We start from the raw sequence: 6380 nt of genomic DNA, 5'->3' as shown, positions 1-6380 counted from the left end.
TGTGTGTGTGTGTGTGTGTGTGTGTGTGAGTGTGTGAGTGTGTGAGTGTGTGTGTGTGTGTGTGTGTGTGTATGTGCGTGTGTGTGTGTGTCAATCTTGTGGGTCATTCCCTTCCTGTAAAGGCCATTGTTATGCTCATTTGAGGTTGAACTGAACCATGATATGCACTTCTCTCAGGAAACCACACCAGCCGTGGTATCGTGAGTGAGAAAAAACACACACACACACACACACCAACCACAATACAACACACACACACACACACACACACACACACACACACACACACACACACACACACACACACACACACACACACACACACACACACACACACACACTATCTGTTGTGTGGATTTTCAGAGTATAGCAAAGCTGTAAGTGCAGGATGATTGTGTGTGTGTGCATGTCTGTCTGTCTGTCTGTCTGTCTGTCTGTTTGTGTGTGTCTGTGTCTGTCTGTGTCTGTCTGTGTGAGTGCCTGTTTTTTTCTGTTTGTATGTTTCTATTTGAAATGCATTTCATAAAGGAGAGCCAGCGTGATTTATAGGCTGTGGTGTGTATAGAGGGGGGTCAGAGGGGGCACTGTAACTGAAGCTGGCTGGTATGCATCATGCACCATGGCGGGGAGGCGGGAGGGAGGTGGGGTCCTTGCCAACGCTTGACCCCCTTGTGGAGAGACGGACTGACTGACACCCCTGGCAGCCGGGCTGTCTTACAACCCCCCCACCGAGGGGGTGGCATGGGGGGTGGTCGTTGCCAACTCTTCACCCCGTTGTGGAGGGACAGACAGACAGACAGACAGATCTTACACCCCCTCCGAGGCATCTTTTACTGGCTGGGGTGGTGGCTGTTGCCAACGCTGTCTCACCCCCCACCGAGATACCTTTTACTCTTGGTGTTGTGTTCCCTTGGCGATAGCACCTTTCTACATGTAATGGACATCCCCCACCACCACAGTCCAGCGACCAGCACCCATGCACTCTACCCAAACACAAGCACACCAGTGAAAACACTGCCCCGAGACTTTGTCAGCACACCAGCCTGTCTTTTTTTGTTTTGTTTGTTTTTTTAATCATAGTGTATTTCATAGTTCTTATTTACTTTTAAGAGATTTTGCTCCTGGCTACCACTGCCAAGGTCTGGGCTTGAGGTGAGCAACGGGGGTTAGATGAAAGCATGTTAGTGGGGTGTTGATGGACTCCAGTTTGCCAATGCCAAGGCTGCTTTGGGAATTGGGCGGGTGTGCAGGGTGCGAATGCCGAATACATTCTACCATCTACACGAGCGACGTCTTTCAAGCTGACACCCTTTTTAACCTGCCACTACACCCCTCTCCCTCTGAGTCTGAATCACTGACCAGGGGGGTGAAATGCCAAACCCCTAGAGATGGACTCCAGAAGGAGCGGCCGAGCCATGACGTGGCCAGAGAATGGCCTTCGACCTCTGAACTATAACCTTGTCAAAGCTTGGAAGAGGAGGAGGAGGAGGAGGATATCCTGGAGCGTGTATGCCAATGTGACCATTTTTTGTTGTGTATGTGAATTTTGTTTGTGTGGACACTGACAGTGAGTGGACTTTTGAAAAGAAAATATATATGCCATCTTATTTGTTTTTGCTCGTGTGTCTGTGTATACAGTATGCGTGTGTGGGTTTGTTATGGTCAGTGTGATGGATGTTAACTGCCGGCGTTCAGACATGCATCTCAGACACTCATGACATACGATATCCCCTTTGCATAGCCATCGCATCTCTGCCATGTACCGTTCCCCTGTAAACACACACACACACTTACACACACACACTCACACACATACACACGTACATAGTAAACACATATTCAGAGTATGTCTTGAGGTCAAGCATATAGTATGTCTTGCGAGAGGGGGGCCAGCTGTTGGGACTGGAAGGCAGCGCAGTGGGAGTCCCTTGGGTAGCGCGAAGCCCATTTGAAGCTCATGATCGCCGCCCTAGTGGTAAAAGCCATGCACAGCACCTGGGATGAGACTTTCAGAGACTTTAATTCAACCCACCTTCTCATTCACCTCCCAGTTCAAAGAAAATCCTGGGGAGAAATATGTTGAGCCTGCTCAGTCGTTTTGCACACAGAGACTAAGTGTTTTTTTATTATCCGTAATGTTTTCACTGTTTTATCTGCTGTTTTTAACGTGTGCAGTGTGAACACACACACACGTGTGTGTATGTGTACCTGCGTGTATTTGAGGAGAGATTGTTGTTTATAAATGAGAGTTGATTGTTTTTTTTTTTCTTTGGAATGTTTTGCTCAGATACTTCATCAGTTCCTCTGTTCTGCTCTTTCTCCCTCATCTCTCCGTATCTGTAGGCAACAGTACATACCAGTGTCACGATGATGATGTTGTGTTTGCACCGAAAGTAAGAAAGAAAACAACACCCAGTCCAAGAACCCTTCCAAAAATTGATACCATAATAAAAGTTTTATATGCCCGTTTTTGGGAGTTTGTGTGTAGTAGTTGTGTGTGTGTGTGTGTCCGTGCGTGCTTGTGCGTGTACGTGTGTGTATGGGTGTGTGTCTGCTTGTGTGGGTGTGTGTATGCTTGGGTGCGTGTGTGTGTGTGTGTGTGTGTCCTGAATCTCTGCTGGTCCTGGGAGAATAACCCCTGCACACTATCTGCCTCTAAATTATTGATGCAGATTTTTTGTTCCATATGCATAACATCACAAGCAGTTGAGGCATTTTCTGTCCAAGCTGCTGGTTGAAACAACTGTCTGTTTCTCTCTCTTTCTCTCTCTTTCTCTCTCTCTCTCTCTCTCTCTCTCTCTCTCTCTCTCTCTCTCTCTCTCTCTCTCTCTCTCTCTCTCTCTCTCTCTCTCCTACTTTTTACACCATCTGTGTTCTCCATTTCCCCGTGGTACACTGTCCCCTCTCTCTCACTCTCACACACAACTCTAACGTCCTTTTTTCTTCTTTTCTTTTACGCTGTCTGGTCTCTTTTTCCCTCTAGCCTGCATTTCCACTCCTCTTCCTTTGCCATGTGTCCTTTGCACGTTTTCCCATTGCTCTTTCAAAGACTTGCAGACATAACAAAAACCTACAATGACCATGGCACAGACTACCAGCAATGCCCCCTCTTCCCTGTCTCTCGTCCCCTTGAGTCACAAAAGCAAATGCAACCCAAAAACATTCTGATTGATTTCTGCAGGGTCGCCCGCAGCTTTGGCTGGGCGCAGAACTGAGTAATCTGAAAGGGCCCCCCAACCCCATACATAGACCTACTGTACAACGTAATGAGGGCTCCCTATCTCTCTGGGCCAAGTGACCTCATTTTCTTCACTGTTGGCTGCCTTTATACTGTTGTTAGTTTTAGTAGTTTAGTTTAGTGGTTAGTTTTAAGTAGGCTAGTTGAGGCCCGTGGTTCTACACCTGTTACGGAGAGGGATGTACCGAATCTAAGATTTATTTTCATATTCAAACAGATTTGGCCTTGATGATGGGGTTTGAGAAACAAAAGTGAGCAAAAAGTGCCACATTGTTTACTGTAACTACTACTACTGTTGCAAACATAGCTGCCACTGTTGCTGTTGTTAGTTTTAGGCAGTCGTTAAGGCCTGTGGTTCTGCTCTTGGCACCTGTTGCGGCTGCCTAAGACATTCCAGAGGGGCTGCCACACGACCCCATGGGTCACACAAGGGTCCTCAGTTGTGACCCTTCCGGTCGCCCAAACTGCGCTATCACCTGTTCCCACGCATGCTTACACACTTGCAGAAGCAACAACCATGTACTTGCTGCTAGCACGTACACCACACCACAGTGCACTACAGTACAGAACCGGTTGTTACAGACATGCACAATTATATCAGCCACCACCACCACGCATGCACCCTATAAACCCTATAACACACACTTACTGTCTATGTCCATGTATGAGTACTGTCTATGTCTATACTGTCTATGTCCTTACCTAGATTAGTCTATGTCTGCATGGGAGAGCAAGAAACGCAATTTCAAATTCTTTGTATGACCAGTGCATGTAAAGAAATTGACAATAAACTTGACTTGACTTGACAAACAAACAAACAAAACTGAAAAATTTACTGTGGTAGTTTTACTTATTTTTTTCAGTGTTCAACACTTAAGGCAGAACAGAAGCTCCTTTCTTTGCATGTGGGATGCTCGTTTTTTTTGGAGTGCAGGATGAATGAGTCCCATGGTGAAATAGACCATTTTAGCTGTCTAGCCGAATTGGGCTCCATTCATTTTGCACTCTGTCGATTGCCCCCAGTGGAATTCTGCTGTAGCTGCAGCCAAAAAGCCGGTAAAATGGGACTTACAGGGAGTGGTGAGGCTGTTCTAAAGGATGTGGGAGTGTACTTTTATTGGTAATCTAATCCTTATACTATTTCGAAAAGTAGATTTACTGGTTTACTGATAATGCTGCCACTCTGACAACAAAATCAACCCATTTTCTTATACTGTAGCATAAGCATCACCACACTTTATTCATTCAGTGTCCAGGGAAAATGTATAGTACTCTCCCTGAGGCATACCATTAAAACTCCGGATAATGAGCTAAAACCAAGACTGTTGACAACACTATTAACTGCACAGCTTGGATGGAGCTATGGGCTTGGCAAGCAAGACATTTGTATAGTATATAAAGGACAAATAAAATATTCTTACAGGATTGGTATGATATGACATGGTTTCAGGTTTATAATATCATACTACTAGTGTTGTAATTATTACATACAGTATGTCCCTAGGGCTGCACTGGGATTTAAAAATGGCTCAGGCATTTTTTGGCATAGGCCAGCCCCTCACACAGCCCACCTGTTTTTCTACGATATGATTGGCAGTCAGTCCATTGTCTTTATTAAAGATGGACCAATGGGCTACCCCATCTAAATGGTGGGTCAGTCTTGGGGTGGGGGGGGTTGAACAGCCCCAAATAGAGAAAGAAGCATCGGCTCCTAAGGACTGCCAGCCCACTGGGAAAATGCCCTGCATGTCACATGACCAGTCCAGCCCTGCCTACAGCTCTACTTCTACTTTATACAGCTCTGGACATTTGCCCCTCTGGGCGCAGGGCCGTCCCACACTGATGATGCATCTGGTGTCCTATAATGACTTGGGCGGCCATCATGGCCGTAACTACCATTGAGGACACAGAGGTCATGTCCTGTATTTTTTTTTCAGAAATGTAAAATGAATCCATGATGATAAGGGACTGTACGTTATTTACGGGGGGGGGGGGGGGCTGGTGCGCTGGAAGTCCGGTCCAAAAAAAAAATCATGATCCCCCCCCCCCCCCCCCCCCCCCCTCCACCTCAATTTTTTCCCCATGGCCCTCCCCCCACTTCAATTTTGTTTTCCCATGGCCCTCCCCCTACAGGTACAAAAATGTAATGTAATATATAAAATTGGTAGATGAACAACCATCATGACAACAGTCAGAGTAGCCTACATCAAGGGCGGTTGTCTGCACTATTATGTGCTATCGATATCAGCTATGAGAAGCCGCTAGAATCTACCTCTGCGGCTGCATGTGATGCCTTTTAACTCTACTGTCACCAAGACAAATTGCAGGGACGCAGAAACTCATTTTGACCAGGGGGTGCTGTGGTCAGCGGAGGGTCTGGGAGTCCTCTCCCAAAAAAATGTTTTTTTAGATGCAATTTCCTGCATTCTAATCAATTTTAGGATGAAGAATGGCGAATCCCATCTGACTAACTTCTTCATGTTTTATGTAGCCTAACTAGATTTTACCTTTTTTTTGTTTAACATTTCACTTCAAAATTATTAAGTTCTTCTTGTGGAAGGGAAACGCGCACCTAATGTGGAGGTGAGGGAGTGTTCAAGAGCAAATTGCGCTGCCGTGACAGTTTCTCTCTTCTTCATGGGCAGTCTACAATGTGTGAAATTAGTAGAAATGCATGACTAGGCTATGCGATGCACTTGTGAGAGGTGACCGGGCTTTCAAACAATTTAGATTGTCTTGCAATTGCGACTGTGTATCTCAAGATGCATACGATCAGGACCCCTGCCCTGTCTCCCCGCCCGCGCACAAAAGCACGCACGCACACACAGACAGGCATAGGCCTACTGCTTCCCGAATGTGATTAGGGCCTACACTCTGACGGCCAAAGAGTTTGTGCTGTGATCGGCGAGAGAAGTAGGTGCCATTGCTGGCTATTGATACAGGGAGAGTGTGAAAGCCACCTTTAGTTTGCATTTGACGTTGGCCATATTTAAGACGCACTAAAAGGTGCCGCTAAACGGTGGTCAAATCAGCAGCAAGAGGCAAAAGGAACAAATCGCCACTACTACAAAAGTCCAAAACATCTAACAATAGCACAGTCATTCCACACCGCGGCAATTCGACTTTGGCAACAGTTATGATA

The 6380-nt window shown here is 46.2% G+C and overlaps 1 protein-coding gene across 1 annotated transcript in view; it reads left to right on the top strand.

Annotated features, from left to right (window-relative positions):
* LOC134461172 (prostaglandin F2 receptor negative regulator-like) overlaps nucleotides 1–254 on the top strand; it is a 77768-nt gene extending 77514 nt beyond the window's left edge. The window contains exon 10 of the mRNA XM_063213941.1: nucleotides 1–254. This exon is cut by the window's left edge and continues 938 nt beyond it. The gene's annotated coding sequence lies outside the window, so the exon portion shown is untranslated.
* The last annotated feature ends 6126 nt before the right edge of the window (nucleotides 255–6380 follow it).

Source organism: Engraulis encrasicolus, chromosome 13 (assembly GCF_034702125.1).
Source record: "Engraulis encrasicolus isolate BLACKSEA-1 chromosome 13, IST_EnEncr_1.0, whole genome shotgun sequence".
Lineage (NCBI taxonomy): Eukaryota > Metazoa > Chordata > Actinopteri > Clupeiformes > Engraulidae > Engraulis > Engraulis encrasicolus.
This window is presented reverse-complemented; position numbering and strand designations above follow the sequence as displayed.